Here is a 12217-nt window from a genome sequence, read left to right as displayed (position 1 = left end):
ATGGAAGAAAATTGAGTTTTGTTCCATATTTCACAGTTTAAGTATGTTGGTAGAATACCTAAGGCTTACTAGTAAAAGCATAGGTAAAACTAAGGCGGATCTATAAAATATTAAAGTATATTACTCCTGTATTTTTAAACATAACAATGTCTCTTTAAACTGAATTACTAAATACCATATGGCCCCAGGATATCTCTTCATTCACTGGATCTAGCAAGGAAATGTGGGTCATAGTGTCTACTATTACTGTACTTTTGAGATTTGGAAAAGGTGAAACAGGTTTGTTGTGTATGGTGCTTAAAATGGTGAAATCAAGTTGCGAATGAAATGACAAAGTTAAAACTGAGCCTCTGTCCTGAGACTCAGCCTCTTCTGACACCTGTCATAACTCACTCTTGTGCAGAAACATAGTTTCTTTCTCTGGACCCAGACAGAGAATAGTATTGAATAAACCCCTCGGTCAAACCATTTTTTTTTTTTAAACTTCAGGCGCCGAGATAAAATATGTGTACCCTTTGGATCAATAATGTCTGTTTTTTTCTTTTCCAAGTCTCAGTTTGGATAGATTTGTCAAGTGTTTTGCTGGAGAGAACTTTAACCAGTGCACTGGAATAACACTTGATATAATAATGATCATAGTAAAAATGTTTTTTATATTGTTTTCTCATTAGGAGTTATCAAAAAATGTAGAAATTCATAAAAAAAATTAAGGTATTATTCTTTAAATAATCCTTTTCACACCTAACATCTGAAATACTGTTTTGTAGGAAGCTGTTCACGGAAGAATCCTGCGTCGTCACTATATTTTCTTGCACTTCTTTTGTGTCCATTATGTTGCCATGTAGATCCTCATGTTACGCACACAGACTCCAAAAAATATGACATCTTGTCATTTGCTTTTACATGGGCTCCACTCTAATGGTCCAAGTTCTGGCATGCTAATGGTTGGGAGTCTTAATTAAAATGTCAAGGTGGCGTGATGTCCCATTAAGGCTCCCCTCCCCTCACATGCCTTTTCTGCCTCTGATCCTCCCCAGGGACCTATTAAGCTCAGGCCAAAATGATTGAAGTTCAAAGAGGTGATCCTGAAGGTTGGATGCTCATTGCTTCGCGCTTCGCCGTCGTCCCAGCATCCTCCAACCCTGACCTTTAGCAAGACAGCCTTCCCCGCTAATGTGCTCGCATATCTAATGAGAGGACGCTTTAGACTCAGCCATCCCTGTCAGCTATCTAGGCGGATAATGCCACAAACCGATACCATAACCAGGCTCTCTTTGCTTCTCCAGCTGTCTTTTTCTTTACCTGTTTTGTCTGTCCCTGTCTTCCTCCCTCCAAGGAAAGGTTATTGGAAAGGACAGGCCACTGCCTGCTTTTCATAACAGCCTGCGTGGCTGTCAGTGCATTGGCAGGGCCAATCTAATGAGCCACTATCACATAAAGACTTAATTGTAATTCAACCACATAAATCATATCGCCAGTCAGTACCAATAATGTTTATGTTATCGAAGTGATTGTAATGTCTATTTTTTTATAATGTCTATTTTTTTCAAAGACTTTTGGTAAAGAGGGGGGCGATGCACACAGAGTCCAAGGTGTCAGGCGCACAGCTGTTTAGCCTGATAACATATTGTAATGTGGTTGAACTTGATTCTTCCAACACATTGGTCTCTGCTCTTTCTGATAAAAGCCCCCACCCATCTTTAGGCATCACAGGGTGATAACTGGTGAAAAGAGCGTTTGTGTAAATGATTGTACATTACGTAAGATTGCCCACACACAGTTTGTTCTCGGGTTGATTGAATCCTTTCTTGTACTTCCATCGGATCTCACCACAATAACCCCACCTCAACTTTCCCTCTTGACCTCCCCAGAGGCAATTACCCCTTCCTGACAGCCCCACACACCCATCAAGTTCTTAATAGCTGTGGCTAGGAGAGGGTCAAGGTAATCACTGGGCCATGCATATTTGTACCCACTCACTTCATCAGTGTGAGATTACCAACAGGGAAATCAATGAGCAGTGCCCTAATAAAGGATCTGCACTTATGCCCAATGGACCTGTTAGTTTTTATCTTTTCTCCTAATATGGTATCAATGAGGTCCCCAGATAGGGTGGCTCATGTATCATAGAGTATGCGCCTCTTAGATTTCACAGCACAGTCATGTGGTGATAAAAGCAGCTGCTGATTCGTCAAACAGAGAAGAAAGTGAAAACTTTCGGCATAGTTATTGCACTCACCACACACCAATCAGCGGGGTGGCTTCATTAGCAATCAAGCTGAACGGGTGTCAACAAGCTGTGGGGACTACATCAAATTTATGCAATACGATGACTATGTGCGGTGTTCTGTGGGTGGAAAAGCACAGCACTACCATAGTTCCTATGGTATAAATGGACTCCAAAGTAAGAGGGATTTGGCTAACAAGTAATAAACAATTTCATATAGTAGCACATTATAGTCACTAAAGTCTGTGTTAGTCTTCCAATTTTTTTATTTTTTATTTGATTGGATAAGTTTGGTCTACTGACTCAATGTGAGAACTGGAGTGAGTGACACCACCATCCTTGCGTTCCAAACAGGAAGTACCCGCTCGCTCCAAGAAGCCTTAATACCGCTGACTTCTGTAGAGAAATTAACAGCTATTGCTAAGTCTTTCTATTATTCAGAATAACCATTCTTGCTATGATACCTTTTTCAACATCTTCTTCATTTAAAAAAAAAAAATTCTCCATTACAAATTCTAAACTAACCAATCAGATACCTCAATAAAAGCATTTGGTGCCTACTGGCCCCCACAATGAAGGTTCGAAACGTTTGACAGATTTCCCCAAACCTGCTTTTGGTGGAAGGGGTGTAGACTTCCATCAGGCTCACTCCTGATTAGTGAGAGTGACTGTCACAATAGCATTGAGTCTGACCAACTCAAACCAATCACTTACTTACTGTTGTCATCTGGCAACGGCCATATTTTTTTTTTTTTTGCTTAAACCAAAAAACTCCAATTGTTGCAGTTCCTCAAAAGTCCACAGAGGGATGGTTGCAAAGGGGAACAATTCCATTAACTCAATGTTAAAGTTACACACCAAAACATTTTTTAACAGCCTATTTTCAAATACCTTTTTTTACAACATTATTTTTTATTTACTGCAACCATGACGGAGTGCTATTGGGTTTTTTTTTTTATTCCAGACATTTTAGCGTCAATGGAGCACAAATGAGAGTATGTTTATTTGATTGGGAGGTGGGTGGACCTATGGAGGGATTCAACAAAACTCTCACTTTACTTTGTCCCACTCAGTTGGCCAGTTTCAGCAGTTTGTTGTGGTGGACAGAGGTAACTCCAGGTACTTCTGGAGTCATTTTTAGCTGATTGGGGTCAGCTGTTTCACACCAGACGTGATCAGAAGTGATCTGTATAAACGACTATGTATTAAAAACAAATGTTCTCATATTGACATTGAACAGTGGTCTCTCAAATCCCCAGTACACGATGCAAGATACTCAGAATCCTCGGTTGACATTTTTAGGTCACTCAATTTGCATTGAAAAGCAGATAGAGTTGGGAGATGTTCAAACCACATAAAGATGCAGTATGTTAGTCTCTGAAAAAATTTGTTTTATGCTGACTAATATTGTTCTGACTACTGCAGTCGCTTAGTCATCGCAGATAAGAGAAAGAATGAGCAACTGTGCCCAAAGAAAAGAAAATGCTAATAGACTAGGAGACGATAATTTAGGGGTAGAAAGGATTTCAAGCTACTGTCACACCGCCCTTGGAAAAGCATGTTTAAGCAGCCAATGAAACGTCTACATAAGTGCATGTAAACGCTTGTTTTGGGTTTCCGTGTTCAAAACTATCACGTTTACTCATAGCTACGCAAGTTTTCAAAAATGTTTTTGGGTTCTACTTACAAAACTCGTGACCCTTGAATGTGTGTCAAACCAGGTCAAACTTTGATTAAGTCAAAACCAATCAGGGTCTCAAATGTGGTAGTAACGAATGGATGAAGTCCTCTATAATTCACAAATTGCCATCCTTCATGAAAAAAATGCTTAAAATACTCTGATCATGGGGAAGAAATTAATAATTGAGGTTTGTGCTCAGCTGGAATTATATGACACCAAGTCTTTCATCTATCAGAATAGACCTGTGAAGGAAAAAACCTGGACCGAGGCTCACAAGATTTGCACCGCTTTGACATCCCGCACCAAACTTCTTGAAACTGTAGGTGTGGATCATGGACTAGTAAACTATAGAAAAAAAGAAGAAGAAGCCCTCCCTGCTTCTCAGGTATGAACACCATTGGCATGTTCAAAAACCCATGTTTAGCACGTTCTTAAATGCACGTCAAATTCCAGGTTTATGCTAAGACATTAAGATAGAGGACAGTTGAGATTCTAGGTGTTTCCTTTAAAAACAACCTGGACCTGTTTCATATCTGATGTCTGTGTAGTTTTTTTGGGAGTTTTTCCTTACCGCGAAGGGGGGTCTAAGGGCAGGGATGCCAGTATAGCTTAGTCAGTTTGTTAGTTCATTTTAGTATTTTTCTATTGAACTCTTTGTATTCGTGATCCTTTTGAGTTCATGTTTTACTTCGAAGCCCATCGAGACGACTGTTGTTGTGATTTTGGGCTATACAAATAAAATTGAATTGAATTGAAATTGAATAGTAAGGGCCAAAGTCATCCTCACCTTTTGAAGTTCTTTGGATTGAGTGGGCTTCAGAGATTTACCCACTTTGTGAAGCCTCAGACATCCACTTTATTGTAGTCTGCTGGTGTACAGGCTGCACTGACTAGGATTGAAAGAGACCGGATGAGCTGGTTAGAAAGGTTAGTTCTGTCCTGGACTGCCCATTGCTCTCTGTGAAGGAGGCAGATGAGAGTCAACATAAGATGTTTCTTCTTTAGTTAGAAAAAATATCAAAAATCCATTCCATTTTCATCTGTACATTTCAAGATGCCTCATAAAAACTCAGCACACAAGCAACCAAGTGCCGAAACACATGTACACAATTAAAACACACTTATCGAAGGAAACACACTTTCGCCCACACACACACACATTACAACACATCTGCAAACACACAACTGCCTGGCCCTCGGTCTGCCGCGCTCCAGCAACCCTATCTTATTAAAGCCTGTCAGCATAGCTAGCACTATCATAAGCTTTTTATTATTGACTTGGAAAATATGATAATTTGGAAATCACAGGCCGCCTCCTAAAGACTCTACCGTCACTTTCAATTTTAGCTGCTCTCCCGTCTTTTAATGGGACTGATGAGATAGCAGAAACTTCACAAGCTTCATGAGTTACATTCCTTCTCCACTCTCCCCCAGTTTGGGAGACTATTATTTTTGGGGTTATTATTTTTGTCTTTTAATTAGTACATTATATTTGAGGTATGTCAGCACCTGCACCTTCAGAGAAAGCTAAACACATTTAATAAAAAGCAGAATCTCCTCACAAGGAAAAATCTACTCACCATATTTTTCAGAGTGTAAGTCGCAGGAGCCAAAAATGCATAATAAAGAAGATATAAAAACATATCTATATATATTGTCAGGTGGTACATCCCATGCAGGGGCTTGTCGCTCTGGGAGAAAAGTGAAACGCTTCTGAACAAATCAGCATAATGCTGCATTCACACAAACCCAAATTGTCAAATTTGGTCATGAGCTCAACAAGTCTTTTTTTTTTTTTACCTTCTACTGCAGGAGCTGCATCTGAATGGTGGCTTTTTCAGCGGTACTTCTGTCTCTCTGTAACCCACTTTGATGACTTTTTGTCCCACATTAGTCAGAGGAAGGAACAAATAAAAACAACAATAATGATGTCTTAATGCAAATAAGAAAAATACCATAAAGTTCAAGAGGAGAACAATGAGATTCTCCTTCATGTTTGTTTTGTAGGGCACTTCTTCTTCTGCGTTGCTCTCAGTAGCAAATACTGACACAGTGCACTCTAGCGGTTGTTAGTTGGAAACAACAGCAAAAGGGTCACTGGTTAGTGAGAAAATAAGGAATATTTGAGCCAAGGTTTCTTTATGAATAAACAAATATTTGCAAAAACTGTGACTTATACTGGGAAAATAATGGTACATGATCATACGGGAGATGGTGATTGGAAAAGGTTTATTTACAAAGTCCCATTTATTTTATGTATAATATTTACCTGAAAAGATTTGACAGTGTTGTTCATCCCTGACATTTGGTGCTCCAACTGTTTTAGTAAAGACGCTGATTGCATTTGGTTCGTATGTAAACGAATCATTTATGAGCAGCAGAGCACAAAAAGCTTTTCGGGTTGTAAATTTGAGAATTTTCTTTTTGGTTATATAAAACAAAGATTGCCTCACAGTCAGTGAAAGACAAACAAGTTGCCTTTTGTTTATTGTTTCTTTTTAGTTCTCCTATCAGCTCTAGTCCCTCAGCTTTCTGGGATTACCTCCCTATCTATTCTTTGCATTCCCACAGGCTCAGCGTGTGATCCATAATTCAACAGTTTTACCTATTTCTCAACGAACTAGAATTTGAACTGGCCCATAATCTCCATCTGGCACTCGGTGGCTTAATCGGAGTAAACACTGTTGCTTCAATATTTTATTGACCTTCTATCTTGATAAGACATAAATGACATTTCTAATCTGAAGTGAAGAAATCTCAGAGCAGGGCCACAATGCAGCAGGGCTGCATCGCATGTGGTCATTCCGAGTATGGCTGGCCAGCGGAAAAAAGGAGAATAGAGGTAAACTAACAACATGTGGTGGGAAAAATGTATTAACGGAAGTAATGCTCCATCTTGCCAAGGTTCAGCAGCAAGTTTAGGGCTTTCAAACACATATTATTGTTACTATTGTTTTAACAAAGCTTTACTGAAAGAAAGCTGGACATTTTCCCTCTAAGACTTAACAAAGTAAATTGTTTTACTAGAGCTGATTAAAAAAAAAGACTTAGTTGAAATTTTCATAATGCCTGACATTCTCTCTACATCACATGCGTCAAACTCAAGGCCCGCGGGCCAAATGTGGCCCATCATGTCATTTTATGTGGCCCGCAAGAGCATAAAGGTTTTTAATTTCTTAGAATAAAAAATAAAAATGGTGAAATTGTGGCAAGCTACCTTTGAAATCGCATCACTGACTGAGCAAGTGTAGCAGCTTTTAAGGTGCTGATGATAATAACTTTTTTAAAAGTTTTTGTTTTTATATGGATTAACTTTGGTTGCATCTACTGATGTCAAAGTGATTTTTAGACGTACACAGCACTATGTCAAAAGGTCAGTATATTTCTATTTTAAGCTGCAAACAAGGTCAGATATTATTGTAAATACTCTATCATAGCTAATATGTAGCTGTGTCTGACTGTGTTTTTTTTACTAACAAGGTTGCGAGTTAACGTAGTCAAGTTTTTAGTGGTATCAGTCTGTTTGCAAACAAGGTTTGGAGTTACAGGTATTGTGAATGCGCTAACGTGGCTACTGCACAAAATTAAAAATTGTTAAAAACTGAATTAAAAACATTAAAAAAGAGGTATTTAGGCCTGCTATGGGACATCAGTGATGTCCATTGAAGTCCCATTATACCTATCTTTTCTGGTTTCATTTCATTTTGATCTTTGAAAATAATTTGGCTTTTTTATTTTGTTTCATTTTGTTTGTTTGTAATTTTAATATGATTTCAAATTTGTAATGTTTTTTTTTTCTTTTACTAATTGTTTTGCTGTTTTAATTGTGATCTTTACAATGATTTTACATTGAGATTTGTTGAGATTGAACTTCAGGGCCACCACACCTCTACAAATCCTTTTTGTCAAAATGAAAAACACATTTTGGAGAACCCAAAGGCAAAAGACTTTGGGGTTGAATGGTGGAAACTTCTATTTTTTTGTTTCTTTTGTTTTTAATTCACAATATATCTTTCATAATGTTTCTGATCGTTCTCATCCACAAAAGTGTGACATTTTTAGCCTCTTAAAGTTCGAGAGCAAAAAAAAAATCCCAGCATCAAAGCTACATTGGAGAGAAGGCCTAACAGCAGCACAGAGAATCTATACCTTAATAAAAGTCAGAAACTTCATTCACAAAATTAGCTCCAGACTGCAGGATAAGAAACTGTCCTCCACTCACAAGCATCATATTACCACACATACCTGATAGGCAGACACTTACACCAGAGCTGCTGCAAGAAAGAACTGAGGTTCCAGAGAGTGGCGGTTCGTTGTTTTGAGTCTCAGGAGAATGATGTGTTCAAATGCAAATACAGAAGTTGGTTGGGACATATGTAGTTAATCAGTACTTGGCATATGTTCTAATAATTGATTTGATTTGATGCTCACAGAAAGCAGACAATGTTTTTGCAAAGAGGGATCAGATTGTAAACATCACATCTTGTCTGTATTTGCAGAAATTGGAAAAAAATAAAACGTTTGAAGTTAAGAGAAATCAATTCATTTGTCATTGTCGTGATTATATATTTATGGCATTTCACTATACGTGACACGATGATGACATAAGGAGATGCTTTTGATCACTGTAAAACCCACTGTAAAACAACTAACTGGGATCTTTACCATCTACTACAGGAGATGGTAAAGGTCCAGTGGGTTTAGAGTCAACAATTCACAGGTTCCACTCCAGAGATGACCACACGCTTTGTCACAGCATATGTATTCACTGTGGTTATCCCTAAAACCATGACAGGTGGCTAAAACATATTTTTTAAAACATGGTATCAAAGTAACTAACAATCAATCTCTGGGTAACAGATATTTTATAAATTCTTTTTTTTTTTTGCTTTATTGTATTTTCCACACTATAAGGTGCACCGTCAACGACTTGTGTCATACATATGACGCTTTGAACTATAAGGCGCTTTAAGCGATACAAAAGAATCCGAGATAAGTCTCTCAGTCAACACACTTTATTGGCTCCGTTCACAGTAATTCTAGAACATGTTTATTACATGCTACACAGTAGCCACGTTAGCGCATTCACAATACCTGTAACTCCAAACCTTGTTTGCAAACAGACTGATACCACTAAAAACTTGACTACGTTAACTCGCAACCTTGTTAGTAAAAAAAACACAGTCAGACACAGCTACATATTAGCTATGATAGAGTATTTACAATAATATCTGACCTTGTTTGCAGCTTAAAATAAAAATATACTGACCTTTTGACATAGTGCTGTGTACGTCTAAAAATCACTTTGACATCAGTAGATGCAACCAAAATTAATCCATATAAAAACAAAAACTTTTAAAAAAGTTATTATCATCAGCACCTTAAAAGCTGCTACACTTGCTCAGTCAGTGATGCGATTTCAAAGGTAGCTTGCCACAATTTCACCCTCTTCTCCCCATTTTCCCTTTGATCCTGCCTGTTATTGTCACCTTACAGTACCAGAGTTCAGGAAATGACTTCTCGGCCGTTTTGCCCATCTGTCAGGCTTTTTATTTTTTGCAGGGGCAATTTCTAAAACTCCTCAATTTGCCCTAAAACTTTTAATTCCGGTCAAAAAGTGTGAACACTGCTAACAATCCTTACACCTGCATACAATTTCACACCGACTTAAGCAACACAATGCTTCAGGAGGGAGAAAAAGCATCCAACGGTTATGTATTTGTGCACATTTCACACTGAAAATAGATTCCATTTGGACCAAAGGTATTTATTCCTCGCGCAGATCTTGGGAAAGTGTGGAAGATGAAAAATTGGACAAGGCAAGCAGCTCAGAGCTAATGGATCAAAATTACCCCTGTCACAAAGTTTGGACCAAAGCTGACAAAATTGCTTTTTTTCCGCTAACCCCTTTTCTCTCCCTTTTCTCTCAAACACTCTGCATCTCAATATGAAACGCAGACAGAAAAATCCATCTGTAACGCAGGCATTGTCAGCGGCTCGCAATTTACACCCATCCTTCTCTGCAGCTGTTCCTGTGCTTGATGGCGTGATAAATTAATCTTTTTCCGTGCCACTGCTTCAATTCTTTTAAAAGAATACATTAAGACACGTTAAGAGATATTTTTTTTCCTGAAGTAAATTTTTTTTTTTCCAATCTCCTCTCTCAGTCACCATGACAAATCATGTTCTCAGATGAAGACAGGAAGCACGGAGAAGAAAGGGAAGGCAGAGAAATGAGAAGAGGGAATGACAGCGATGAGAGAAGGGAAATTTGAAGCAGCTGAAGTGCATAGCAGCAACTTAAGTCATAGAGTGTGATTTAAGTGTTTGTCAACAATTCTTCAGCATGAATATTGTGGTCATAGCTGATCAAGCACGGTGTCTGACATTCATTTCCGTTGAAATGAGAGACTGAGTAGTTCCCACAGAGATTCCTGATGTGATCCAGCTCCCAATAATATGCTGACAAGTGTCATTTCCTGTTTGTTTCTTAAAACAAATGACAAAATAAGGGGCACATCCAAAACTCCCAACTTTTGGAGTAAAATGTCACAGTTTCGGGTAAGATTTACTTAAATGGCTCCTCAACTGTAGACTGTACGGCAAGGTAAGGCAACGTTCATGTGACACCTTCCTACTGGCCATTTTCAGGCTTATACTATGTTAAAATCGCTCTCTGCAATGAAAAGTCTATGCAAACACACGTATACGTGCATTTTGGGCTTCTGTATTTAAAAATCTCACATTTCTAAGACAGTTCTTGAGCTCTACGTACCAAACCAGGTCCATTGAATGCATATTGAAAGTTAAACCAAGTCAAGCTTTGACCCACAGGGACTCAGGTTTGGTAGTGACGTCACTTTTCATTCACAGAAGTGCCAACTGCTTGAAACTTGATCATGGAGGGGAAATTAATTATTGTAGTGTGTGCCCGGCTGGAATTTTATGACACCAAGTCATTCATATGTTGGAATAAAGCTGTGAAAGAAAAAGCCTAGCAAGATTTGAACCGCTTTGGCATTTCACACCAAACATCTTCCAACATGTGAGTACATGCACTACTATCCAGTAGTGACAGTCCAGTTTGAACATAGTATGCTAAAAGTGTTTTCAGAAACCCATGTTCAGAGCGTGCAAGAACACTCATCACATGCTCGGTGTGCACATAGAATTAGAATTTCTCAAATGGCAACTCAACTGTAGACTGTATGGCAAGGTAAGGCAGGGGAGACCTTTCTAGTGGCCACCTTGGAGCTACAGACACAATGGGCATGTGATGTGGGTTCAAAAACACGCGTTTAATGTACTCACAAATGCGTGTCACATGCCCGAAAGAGGCTGGGTTTTAAATGTCAAAGCGGGGCAAATTTGTGAATCTTGTTCCAGGTTTTTCACTTTCACAGCTCTATTCCAATATATAAAAGACTTGATGTCATATAATTCTAGCCGAGGACAAACTGCAATTATCAATTTTTCCTCTGTGATCAATTTTCAACTGGTTGGCACTTTCGTGACTTAAAAGTGACATCATCCATGTGTGACTACCAAATCCAAGTCCCTGACTGGTCAAAGTTTGACCTAGTTTAACTTTTAATGCGCCTTCAATGGCTGCAAGTTTTTTACATAGAAAACGGTCTTAAAAATGTGCGCAGCTACACGTGAACACGAGAGCTTAGAAGATGGAAGTCTGAAACACACATTTAGAGCGTTAATTGGAACTTTTATTTGGAACTGGCTGCTTGAACGTACGTTGCTGAGGGCAATAAGAACGTTGCTCAAGGGCTGAGAGGGAGCAAAGACCAGAGACTCCTTGCTTGGCTCTCACCGTGAAGAGTTAGATTGAAAAATTTCCTGAGCACAGCTGTGACTACATCTTACAGCTCCTTCAGGAGAGCTGTAAGAACGAAGAGAACAAAGGTGTGTGATACCATCCCTTCTCTATCCCACTTGGAGTCATGGGAGTTGCTGCAGCATATCCCAGCTGACTGCGGGTAAAGGAAGGGTACGCTGGACAGGTCATCAGTCAGCCACATCAAAATAACCTCAAATTCACACATGTACCCCTAAGGAACAATTAGAAACCTTCCAAATAAAATCCAAAACACTTTTGGAAGGAGGCCAAATTGCTGAGAGAAAACCGACGGAGGCACCGACAAAACATAAAAACACCACACACAGCTGGGATTCAAACTAGGACATTCTTGCAATGAGGTGCCAGTGCTAACTAGGAAGGCGTCCAGGTGGCGTTCTCACCAGATGTCTAAACCACATTGATTGGCTCTTCTCAATGTGACCATTGCAGCTCCTTT

At 39.0% G+C, this 12217-nt stretch overlaps 1 long non-coding RNA gene across 1 annotated transcript in view; it reads right to left on the bottom strand.

The window, feature by feature from the left end:
- Nucleotides 1-7038, bottom strand: part of LOC110015134 (uncharacterized) — a 33526-nt gene extending 26488 nt beyond the window's left edge. Inside the window, exons 1-2 of the long non-coding RNA XR_002873259.2 lie at nucleotides 5709-7038; nucleotides 4696-4798 (exon numbers count right to left, since the gene is read on the bottom strand). This is a non-coding gene — a long non-coding RNA (uncharacterized LOC110015134). The remainder of the gene's footprint in view (nucleotides 1-4695; nucleotides 4799-5708) is intronic.
- Nucleotides 7039-12217: the final 5179 nt, after the last annotated feature.

The sequence above is a fragment of the Oryzias latipes genome, chromosome 5, assembly GCF_053564925.1.
Source record: "Oryzias latipes strain Hd-rR chromosome 5, Olatipes_Hd-rR_3.1".
Classification (NCBI taxonomy): Eukaryota; Metazoa; Chordata; class Actinopteri; order Beloniformes; family Adrianichthyidae; genus Oryzias; species Oryzias latipes.
The sequence above is the reverse complement of the archived record's forward strand: the minus strand, read 5'-3'. Positions and strand labels throughout refer to the sequence as shown.